This window comes from Euprymna scolopes, chromosome 40 (genome assembly GCF_053919585.1).
Source record: "Euprymna scolopes isolate OS-2025 chromosome 40, ASM5391958v1, whole genome shotgun sequence".
Taxonomy (NCBI): domain Eukaryota; kingdom Metazoa; phylum Mollusca; class Cephalopoda; order Sepiida; family Sepiolidae; genus Euprymna; species Euprymna scolopes.
In genome coordinates, this window is record NC_136521.1 from 10,164,948 (window position 1) to 10,177,873 (window position 12,926).

A 12,926-nucleotide genomic window follows, 5' to 3' on the forward strand; every position below is an offset into this window, starting at 1 on the left:
TAATAATAATAATAATAATAATAATAATAATAATAATAATGATAATAATAATAATAATAATAAATAATAATAATAATAATAACAATAATAATAATAATAATAATAATAATGATAATAATAATAATAAATAATAATAATAATAATAATAATAATAATAATTATAATAATAATAATAATAATAATAATTATAATGATGATGATGATGATGATGATGATGATGATGATTATGATGATGATGATGATGGTGGTGCTTGTGCAGTGTACGCATCGTGCTATATTTTAGACAGAATTTTCAAGTAAAATTAAATTTTTATGGTGTATTGTTTTTTCATTAAATTGTTAGGTGAAAGTGCAGAATAATAAGAAAGCCCCTCCTGTTAAGAATGGCTTTCTAAATAACGGTATTAGTTCAGCACGGTGTGTACAACATTTATTTATACGATAAAGCACAAGAAAATATGTTTCTTGGGGGGCGGGGGAGCTTTTTCATTTGCATTTTTTGATGGGGGGGTTGTTTCTAAAAGTTTGGCGGAAGTTTGAATCTGAAGCGGTCAAAATATAGCTGTTTAAAAAATATTTAAAAAAAAACAAATGAATTTTTTTCAGTTTATTTGCAATTTTTTTTTGTTCGAATATTTAAAAGAAAAACATATTTCTGTCTACACGAAATTATTTTTTCAAGCTAGAAACTTATTGAGATGACCAAATTATTTTATTTTGGTGAAGAGTTTATTTTTATGTTTCAAGGTTTCTAGTTGGAGATAACTCTACGTCTTTAAACAAGGCCGATAGCCATTAGTCGCGTGCTTTCGTGTAATGAATGAATGCGTGAATGTAGGATTGACATGAAATTCTTAAAGATAAACTAAAATAACCGAAAATTGGGCTGAAATGACTTTAATAAATAAAAAGTAAATGACTTAGAATGACTTTAATGAACTTAAGGATGAATTGAATGACCTTAAGGATGACTTGAATGCTTAAAAAATAACTAGAATCCTTCAAAAACAACTTGAATGATCTGGAGAAATACTTGAATAGCTTTGAGACTAACTGGTTGTAAAGTGGGTGATCATTTTACATTAAATTAATACAGAAAAGTGATCCCCCACTTTATATCACAATAAGTACAGCGTGTAGTAAGAACAGATGCTACACTTTGATCTAGGCCAAAAGACCAAGAAAAGCTTAAAAAGCTAAAACAGCATCTATTAACAACAAACCTTTGATCTTAACCAAAAAGGCCAAGCACAAAAGTGTTACGGACAGAGAGACAGACCGATCAACAGACCGACCGACCGACCGACCGACTGACCGACCGACCGACGGAGTGACTTATAGAGTCGCTTGCACGCGACTAATAAAGTAGATGTTTGAATAATTCCAAATAAATTAAATTAAATATATTATCAATTGAATTGTTATCTAAATTTTATGAAATACCAATTGTAAATAGAACACTTAAAACAATTCTTAACTAAAAAATCAATTTTTCTTAATGCAATATGCAAATCATGTGGCCTCTTAATTGTATATTTTGCAAGAATCTTACTATATATAGAAATAAATGAAATATTAAAGAAGCGGACCTTTTGTATATATTAATCAAATTGTGAACAAACAAACAGACAGGAATACGAATATATATATATATATATATATATATATATAGTAAGTTACAAAATTTATATGGTGATTAAGCTACACTGAATATTCTGCGTTTCATCCACTCTAAGACTCTTCAGGCTTATATATATATATATATATATATATATATATATATATATATATATATGTATGTATATATATATATATATACTACCAGATGTACCTGGCGTTTACTAATATTAAACGCAACGTTAAATATCTTTTAAAAAATGAAGTAAAAAAAAAGCGGAAAAAATGAGACATTTGCATGCAAGTATCATGTTACTTTTTCTAAACAGTTCATTTCTGAAAGCAAAAAAATACTCGAGTTGAGATCGTAACCAAAACCTAAAAACAGTGAGTAAAGTACAATATCCATTAGGCCAGCTTGCCACGATCTCTAAAAAGTGTATTCAAACCTACTTATTCTTAACATAAGTTGTCATGTGAATGATTCGCACACGCACAGTCGTGAAACAGTTGGCAAACAGATAAAAATCCGATGACCTACCAATTAACAATTTTTTTAAATTTTGACTTCCTAGAAGAAATTTTTTTCCGGATGAAAACAGATTAAAAACTTTTCCACACAGAATTTTTTTTATTATTCAATTTACAACATTATACAATCAATTCTTAATACTGCACTATTTTAAGTTATGAATTTATTATATTTTTTAATAGAATATTTTGTCCTTTTCTCTTTTAGTTTTTACAACTAGTCCTTTACTTTTCCATGTTTAATCTTAACCATATTATTTTTCATGCTCGCATTTTTCTATTGTAATATAAATTGGGCGGATCAAAAGTTCTTTCTTTTTAATGTCATTTTCTATCCGTCTAAAAATCATTTTATATTCTTATCCTTCAAATCCTGTATTTGCTGACGCCAGTGTGTAATAAATGCCGCGAGGACAACAGCATATTCTTTTCATTGTTTTGACTCTTGAGTGTTTATCCGTTATTTTATATGCTTTTATATAGAGTGATGTGATTCTCGGTTCATTAACTGTGTCTAGCTGTGTCGGATATATACTCGAGAGTAAAAACAATGAAAAGACTATGTTGTTGTTATAGCCCTAGTAATAAGTTTCCGAGTGGGACCAAATGAGTTCTTAAATTTTGCTTGCATTTAACGTCTTGCTCGGCCCAATATCAACAATAATTAGACAATTCCTGTAATGATCTGGTGCATGTTGATTGCGGTACGAGGGGCGTGCAATAAGTAATGCCTCTGGCCCACTTCCGGTTGTCTGATCTAGCTGAAATTTTGCATGTGCAATGATTTATATCTCTACGGCTTATGTAGCAAATTACAGCTCTGAATTAATTGTGGTTTCTGTTTTACAGGTGGTTGAACTGAGTCAGGTGTGAACTGGTTCTTTGCAGTTCTAGGAGGTCCACGATACCAGGCTTGGCCTTCTATCTTTCAGAAGGAATTCAGTTATTACTAATCATCTGAGGCGCTCTTGCCTGGGAATGCCGACAGGACTACCCATGTACGTTTTGAAGGCCAGAGTGCCCCTTCTGGTGTGTGCTGACTTCTCAATCCCTCTTTTCGACCCTGGTGTATTAGTTCTTCCAGTGTAAAGAAAAATACGTCAGGCTCTGAAATAAAGGAATGAAGCAACGCACTACCAACATCTGATTCTATCTTTTTGCACTATAGAAAAATAAAAAGTTACAGAAGCTTATCGGAAAGATACCCCATGTGTATGGGATGAGGATTGCTACAGAACGAATGGGCCAGAAATGGTTTGCTCGATTCCGAAAATAAAAATTTATTCGTTGAGAGATGCTTCTCGCTCTGACACGATGATTAACAGTGACCAAATGAAGCGGTTTGACAACCAGACAAATCACAGACATTTTTAAGATTTCCAAAACGAGCGTAGAAAATCAATTACATAAAATCCGAAAAACAAAGTGCGCACCGAAGAAGATGGACGTGTAAACACGAAGGCGAGAAAGAAAAATTTGATGAGCCGGACGTGTGGCCAATGATGGCGGCGAGAGACTTTTAAGCTGGTGTCGAGGTGGCAGAGTTTTGTTAATTTTATGATAGGCGAAATAAGCAGTAAGAAAAAAGCATGAATCGGGCATTGTTTGGAAAGTAACGAAAATAAATGACTTGTGTTAAAATAGAAAAAAAAAAACAGTCGAATATATTTATTTTGTTTGGTTGTTCCTTTTCGATGGTACCATCTGAAAGATGTTTGCGCTGTAACAAACACCGTTCAGGTGTACAGGCCACGCTACACTTGGAAGATAATCCATCAGAAATTAGGTGTACTCAAAGATTAAATAAAACGAAAGTTAATATCCAGTACATTCGCATGCAGAATAATCTAGAAAAAACGATTTTAGTATTGGAAAAGGCACTTAATACAGTTGAATTTTATGTAACTTCGTTGTTTCTTATTTTATTTGCAAATTAAATTTGGTAATATTTATTCTTTGATATGGAATTAATCAGGGATGATATTTCTCCCACAGAGAGAGAGGCTTGCTAATGCCTTGCTCCCAAACTTAGATTTATTATCGATCAAAAAAAAAAATATCATCATTGATAGATTAAATGCAAGACTGTAAAAAATAGCCATCAAAGATATTTTTTCTGGTGGAGTTGATGGGAGAAACTATGAAGAAACTGTAGTATTAATAAATAAGACAAAACGACTACACGTGATGAAGTAGTATTAATAAATTAGACAACACCAATACAGGTGGTGTAGTATTAATAAATTAAACAACCTCAATAAAGGTGATTAAGTATTAATAAATTAGACAACACCAATACAGGTGGTGTCGTATTAATACATTAGACAACACCAATAAAGGTGTTGTAGTATTAATGAATAAGACAACACCAATGCAGGTGATGAAGTATTAATAAATTAGACAACACCAATACAGGTGATGAATTATTAATAAATTAGACAACAGCAATAAAAGTGGTGAAGTATTCATAAATTAGGCAACACCAATACAGGTGATGAATTATTAATAAATTAGACAATACAAATACAGGTGGTGTAGTATTAATAAATTAGACAACACCAATACAGGTGATGAATTATTAATAAATTAGACAATACAAATACAGGTGGTGAAGTATTAATAAATTAGACAACACCAATACAGGTGATGAATTATTAATAAATTACACAACACCAATACAGGTTATGAGGTATTTATAAATTAGACAACACCAATACAGGTGATGAAGTATTAATAATTTAGACAACACCAATACAGGTGATGAAGTTATTATAAATTATACAATACTAATACAGGTGGTGTAGTATTAATAAATTAGACAACACCAATAAGTTGGATTGTAAAACCTGTTTAGAAAAAATATCAGCAAAATTACGAGGTGTTTTAAATAAGTTTTCAGATCTATTTTGTATGGGCACTTTTATTGATAGTACACACATTAAACTCGAGTCCCTTTTCCAAATAATCTCCTCCGGTTGCAATTCACTTGTTCTACCGTTCAAAGAAATTCTGGAAATCCCATGGAAATAATCTTGTGTGACTGTGTAAATGACCATCGTCGCAATCTCTTTTATCTCTTCAATTTTTTCATAACGACAACTTCTAAGGTTTTCTTTGTACTTGGGAAATAACAAAAGTCACAGGGAGCGAGGTCTATCCTGGTCAAAAGCAGAAGGGATTTTCTTAATTTTTAGTATATATATATATATATATATATATATATATATAAAGAAAACTGATGCAATTCTCTATCTATATAAAAGCCAAGTACGTCCAAAGATGGAGTATTGCTGCCACATCTAGGCTGGAACTTCAAAAAACAGCCTATCCTTCCTTGACAAAGTACAAAATAGACTTCGTGGCTTAGTGGGGGATGCTCTCTTCTCTTCCCAGCAACCTCTCTCCCACAGAAGAGATGTTGCGAGCCTGTCTTTGTTTTATCGTTATTTCCTTGGCAAGTGCTCGTCCGAGCTCCAATCTCTGGTCCCCCCTCGCCAATCCTTCATGATAAACACCCGTCTAGCTAAAACCATTGTCAGTAATTTCCCCCACTATTTATCTGTGCCTAAATGAAAACGTAGATTCCATGAACATAGCTTTTTTCTGAGAATTGCACGCCCGTGGAATTCTCTTCCGTTTGCCTGTTTCCTGCCTGGTCACAACTTGAATATCTTCAAGTCCAACATAAACAAATTCCTGATTAATCGCCCCCTTAAGTAAGACATTTTATCAAATTTCCAATACCAACTATTACTACGATATTGCTTATCGTACACAAAATAACCCTTATCCCCGAGTGGCTTCCGGGCCTTGATAAGTGGTGATCCTCATGTAAAAACAAAAAAAAATAACATCCCCAAATTATCTGAGTTGAATTTATAAAAGCAAAGGAGAAATGAAGAAGAATGTAAAACATTTCTTAAAATCTAAATGGGAATTTTCAAAAGTCTCTTAAAATGAAATCTAATGAACATTTTTTTCTCTAGTAAAAAACACGGACTCAAAATGTCTTAAATCGCTTACTAAGTAGAGTTGTTTTTTATCTTTATTTTTTTTTATTTATTTTACATAGGAATCGCCACTTATCAAGGCCCAGAGGCCACTCGAGTATACGGGTTAAAGAGTAAACAGTAGTCAATGGTACAATATCATAATAATCGTTAGTAGTGTAAATTTTGTAAATTGGATTACTTAAGGGGAACGGCTCATCAAGAACTTGTTTACATTGGACTTGAAGACGATCATATTGTCGTCAGCTGGAAAGCAGGCAAACGAAAAACTGTTCCACGTGTGTGCAGTTTAAGAAAGAAACTTTCTTCATGGAATCTACGTTCAGGTTTAGGCACAGATAAAGAGTGGAGGAAATTATTGATAGTGGTTTCAGCTAGACGAGTGTTTGTCGTGAAAGTTTGGCGAGTGGAGGGTCATAGATTGAAGTTCAGACTAGTATTAGCCATGAAAATAACGATAAAGCAGAGACAGGCTCGCAACGTCTCTTCTGTGAGAAAGAGGTTGCAGAGAAGAGAAAAGGCTACGAAGTCTATCTTGAACTCTGTCAAGGCAGGATAAGGTCTTTCCAGTAGCTCCTGCCAAGACGTGGCAACAGTACTCTATCCTTGGACGTAACTGGCTCTTATATGGGTTAATTATTTTTGTTAATGAAACTATTCCTACCAAATGTACAGGGGAGATTAAGTTTTACATTGTATACACGATTTTAAAAAAAACATACAACTATTTGAGTGCATGTTAGGTGGAATTTTGATTGGACAAAATATAGGAAGAAATATACGGAGAACGGAAGGATGGGGAAAGAATAAATAAAAAGGAATTGGAAGGAAACAGAATTTCTTGAAACCTTTGTTTGGGATCTGAATGGGAATTTTCACAAATCTCTCAAAGTGAAATCGAATGAGCAATTCTTTACTCAATAGAAGGAAATAACACGGACCAAAAAATTGCCTAAATCGCTGACGATGTCGTATTTGGTTTTATCTATCCTTTTATAAATGAAGCTATTCCAGCCAAAGATAGAGGGTGATTCTCGTTTTTACATGGTGAATAATATAATAACCGGTGTGTCAATGTGATTGTGCCGTACAACAATTGTCATTGCCAGCGAGAAATCGATGGCAAGCAACTGTTACGATGATGCAAATGCATTTGCAGAGGATATGGAAAGAGGTAGAGAGTACTGGAAAGCTGGGGAGACTTGCTGTCATCCAAACTCCAGGTAACACCACCGGTTGTTGTCAGTGAGCAATCTCTAATGATGACCTGTGTAAGGACTCTCAGTGAATGAACTATACAAATAATATTGAAACAATGAAAACAGGATAAAGAAAAGAAACAAAAACGTATAAACCGGCACAGAAAGCCGTAAATTAAAAAAAAAAACTGTCTCATTATGGAAATAGATTTGTGTGCTCTATTTCCTTATTCACCAGCTAGGGATCTGTATCTTCGGGGGCCCCCAAATCAACACAGATGTGATCAGGGTTTCCCAACCTTTTTAGCAAGCCATCCCCTAGAACACTCGAATACATACTACCGTCCCTCACTACATGCATCCTTACATAATAATGTTTGTTGTAGTTGTTGTACATAATTAAAGTCAAAATAAATACATATTCAAATAGTTTATTTCATTATTCCATAAGATTCAACAATGTCGATCGAATGGGAACAGCAACAACTAATAAATGAAGTGAGTCAATTAATATATCAAACCATTTCTAACACAATGATCTATACTCCTTAAAAGAAGGAGGATGGACCTGTAAATTCACCCTTGTTTGTTCGTCTGTTTGCCTGTCTGCACTACCCCTTGGAATTTTTTGAAATTTTGCACAAACATTAAACATGATATGAGTAAAAAAAAAAAAAGTAACAGAATGGATTTTCCGGGAAAACTCTGATTGCGCCCCCACCCCCACCCCGGTGTGCCTTTTGGGTTAAAATAGCTAAAATTGACACTTTCGTGCTTATTAAAAAATAGATGCCTTGGATTTTTATAAAACTTTAAGTAACTGATTTCTATATAATTTTGTTTATCTATACTTCGCGATAACTCTTGGGTGTGCCCCAGGGACTCTTTTAGGGCTAATAAAAACACTCCATTTTTGGGACTATTTTACTATATTTGTCCCAAATTTTCTGTATGTGGCTATTTAGCAGTTTTGCATGGTGTGGAACTTAAATTTAAATATGTTAAATCCTTGGGGACTTTTGGAGCTAAATTGGGGAGGAGGGTAAATAATGGACTTCTTCCCCCCCCCCATCGTGAAGAACTCAAATTTACTGTCCCCTGGAGACTTTTGGGTCTAAATGGAGGAGGGGGTACAAATGCTGAACTTATTTATTTTTTATGCCTCGTTCACCGTGCTCTCACGGGGGACCATGCATGCTTCACTTGTTTTCTATGTATTTACCTGCAAAAGATCAAGCTAATTTGCATATTGTTTTAAACATTAATTTTAATTAATTTTCTATTAGTTTTAGTGGTGGTGGTGGCGGTGGTGGTGGTGGTGGTGGTGGTGATACATAATTAAAGTGCGGGAATGCTGATCACGCTGTGATAATGATAGACATTACTCTAAACTCTTGACTCCAAGTCGAAGAGCCATTTCTCAAAACAAGGTACTACTATAAGGCTGACTGGGATGCAATCAGAGATCACATCAGAGACGACCCATGGGGAAATATCTTTTCTCTTCCAGCAGAACAGTGCGCAAATGAGACCACTGAATGGTTCAAAGCAGCAGTTTAAGCACATGTTCCTACACGGAAGTTCTATAATAAACCCCACTCCCCCCCAATGGTTTACTTCTACTTGCGCAGCTGCCATTGCTCAGAGGCAACATGTATACCGTAGATTTATCCGGCATTAGTCATGTACAAACAGACAAACGTATACAGAAGCTAGAAATAATTGCAGGACAGAAGTAACAACAGCTAAGATTAAATATACTGAAACCACCAGGAAACGCATCAAAAGCGCAAAAATTAGGAACTCGTGATTTCTGGAAAATCTACAATAAATAATGGGCAATCGACAATACCTCCCCACTATCAAACAATCATGAGGTTGCTTGCACGACAACCGAGAAAGCTAACATGCTTGCCCATCAGTTTGCCTCAAACTCTACCTTGGACCCGGCAAGCCATTCCCTCCCTGATTTTCCTCTGCGGACAGAAACCACGCTAGATGATCTGAAGATCACGCCTTCCCAAGTACATGATATTATAAAAAACCTAGACATCTCAAAAGCATGTGAACCTGATCTCATCCCAGCTGTCGTATTAAAAAAATGCTTCGCTGAGGTCACGCTTGTTCTCTCTAAACTCTTTATCAAATGCCTCAACGAATCTTGCTTTCCTTGCTGCTGGAAAACTGCTTCTGTGGTACCAATTTACAAAAACTTTGGCGAAAGAACTGACCCGTTAAATTATCGCCCAATTAGCCTCCTCCCTCTGTTCGCCAAAATATTTGAGTCCTTAATTAATCAAGCTCTAGTCCACCACCTTACAGCTGCTAAACTTCTGTCAGACCACCAATATGGATTTAGGCAAGTCCGTTTTACTGCAGATATTCTAACTGTAATATCTGAATGTTTATACCAAGCACTGGATAAGGCAGGAGAGGGGAGGGCAGTAGCCCTTGATATATCTAAGGTTTTTGACAGAGTATGGTACGATGGTCTTCTCATGAAAATAAAATCCCATGATATTACTTGTGGAATGCTTAGCATAATTAGATCCTTCTTAAATGGGAGAAGAATCCAGGTTGTCCTTGATGGGCGTACGTCCAAAAAAATTTATATAAATGCGGGTGTACCATAGGGCTCGATCCTTGGACCTTTATTATTTCTGATATTCATAAATGACTTACCTGATAAAATTGTCTCTGAGATGGTTATATTTGTCGATAACACCACGCTCTATAGCAGGCACGTGGGGAAAACTCATGAGCACATATCTAAGGTAATTGCCGAAACCCTCGAGGAAGATCTTTAGTCTGTAATGGAATGGGGTCAAAAATGGATGATAACGTTTAACGCTGCCAAGACAAAGCTCGTTTCTTTTAATAATTACATGAAACCTTACCAACCACCAATAGCTATGACTAGATATACTTCACCTTGGCTTTATGTTCACAGGCAACATGAGTTGGAATAGATATATCGAGATCATTGCTAAGGCTGCTGCAAAGAAGGCGAACTCTTTCTATCGTGCTAGGAAGTTAATTGCGCCTGAAAGTATCCTGTACCTCTATAAGGCCAGCATTCGCCCATGTATGGAGTACTGCTGTCACATTTGGGCTGGTGCATCTGCTACTAGTCTCTCATTTCTGGACAGGGTCCAAAAGAGAGTCGCCAACCTAGTAGACCCAAACTGTCATCTAAGCTTCAGCCCCTGTCCTACCGACGAAATGTTGCATCCCTCTACCCGTTTTACAAGTATTTTAATGGTGGATGCTCTGATGAACTACAAGCCTGGTACCCCCTCGACGAAAATACCCCCGACGAACCGCAGCGACGTCCCACCCCTACACAGTCGAGATCTCTTCTTGTAAGAAAGCCTTTTACTCTAAGACTTTGGAATTCCCTTCCGGTTTCCCGCTTCCCCAACTGACATGCATAAGTTTAGTGTAATGTGAATATACATCTTGCTGCTAAATTCCCTACATAGTACCCCTGCAACTTAGGTCCCTGATAGTAGCACCCACCCACCCCCTACATCAAAGTGGCAATGTGTCTAGTTTGGGGTGAAAATTTAATAAAAAAATAAAATAAAAATTGCTCATGCAATAATCAATAAAATAAAAATAAAAATCAATAATTATCGATTAATATGCAGACTGTTGTTAATGATCAGCAATTTACTTGCCTCCCCACAAGGGCAGAGTTAGACACAAAGTTGGTCTTTAATATGGAGAAAAATCCAACTCCCTAAAAAGGGGCATTCTGGATAGGAACAAAAATATAAAAAAAAAATTCAATCTAGAAGGATTTCTCCTCCATTGACCGAGGACAGAAAAGGTGGAGTGTAGCATCAGAACAGATACTACACTGTGATCTTGGCCCAAAGAAACACCTACTAATGTTACAAGAAACTCGCAGTCTTTCACCGCCCCCCATAAAGGATATCAAGGACTCTCTATACGATAAATTTAGCCACCGCCTATCTGAAGTCTCGTAACGACCCCCTGATGGGCGATACGGACTCCATTAGGAAACCCTGGTTTAGATTGATAAAACTCAGGAAATAATAAATCGAGAAGGGAGGGGGGGAAGGAAAGTGTATGAGAACATTTTGGGAAATTAAAATAGGGATTTTCAAAAATCTTTCAAAATGAATTGAAATACGTAATTTTAGAAGATTTCGTTTTGTCTACGGGTTCGGCTTTATAAAACGAGAAAAAGAAACTTCATTAATTCATTTCACGCGCGAGCCACACGTTTCACTTGGTTTAGAATATTGGCAAATATTTATGTTAAAAATCACACTTTATAGTGACACCATGCCGCGAGGAAGGAAATAATACTAAAAAAAAAAAAATGATTTACTTCCTGACTATGGCGTTGTATCGCCGAAACTTAGTTGATTTTTAACGAATATAAGCCTTCTTCTTTTTTTTTTTTTTTTTGATCTACGCTCCGTTTGCTTTCTAAACTTACGAATTTAGATTTAGATTTAAATAACGCTTACATCGAAGTGAAAAAAAAACCCTTTTTCTTTAGAAACTAATCACGAAGAAAAAAATATCTTGAATCGATGACAATATATGAGGTGCCTTCAATAAGTTTCCAGGCATATTTTGTACAGACATTTTAAATTGTCGCAGACTCTTGAACATCATCATATTATTGCTGTACATCTTATGAGATGAATGGCCAACTTTTATGATTCCAAGTTCAAATTAACAGCTACAGCAGGAATTAGAATACACCCTACTAAAGCCTGATTATCACAGCTGGTGAATTTCAAAAATACAATCTGGACGATTGCAATAAAACGGTTACTAAAATTCTGTTTTAAACTCGGGAAAATGCCACAGAAACATATGGAATGCTTCAGACTGGTTTTTGACCTTCTTGCATGAATCCGGCGTCAGTTTTTGAATGGCATAAAGATTCAAAGAAGGCAGGGAGTCTGAGAGATAATTAGAGACGTGAAAGGAGTAAAGAAATCAGAACACCAGAGTTGATTGGCCAAATAATGAATTTCATGGATAAGGATCGTCGGGTATATATAGAGACAATATTGCACAGTTTGATGTCAGTGTGGGAACTGTATACACTATTATTCATGAGGAATTGAAGATATGGAAGATGTGTGCAAAGTTTGTCCCAATGGTGTTCCATCCTTGTCAAAGACTATTTGATCAAGATGAACATAAAGACAGTTCCTCACCCTCGTCATAGTCCAGACCTTGCTTTCTGTGATTTTTGGTTATTCCCTATACTGAAGTAGAACCTTAGAGGCTGTCGTTATGATACATTAAAGAGATTAAAGAGGCTGTGACAAGGGTCATGGACATGCTCATAGAAATGAACGTCCATGGAGTCTTCCAGAAGTTGTTGGAACGGTACAATAAGTGCATTACAGCTGGAGGAGATTACTTTGAAGGGGACTGGAGTTTTATGTGTGTACTATTAATAAAAGTGCCCAGTCTGGAAGCTTATTGAAGGCATCTCGTGGCTATCTTTTGTAAACCACGCTATTTCGGTCAAAGGTAGAGGGGAATTCTTGCCTTTATTTACAAAAAAAAAAAA

The 12,926-nt window shown here is 35.6% G+C and overlaps 1 pseudogene; it reads right to left on the reverse strand.

Annotated features, from left to right (window-relative positions):
• Window positions 1-1,063: 1,063 nt before the first annotated feature.
• LOC145265878 (U2 spliceosomal RNA) lies at window positions 1,064-1,189 on the reverse strand (annotated as a pseudogene).
• Between the last annotated feature and the right edge of the window lie 11,737 nt (window positions 1,190-12,926).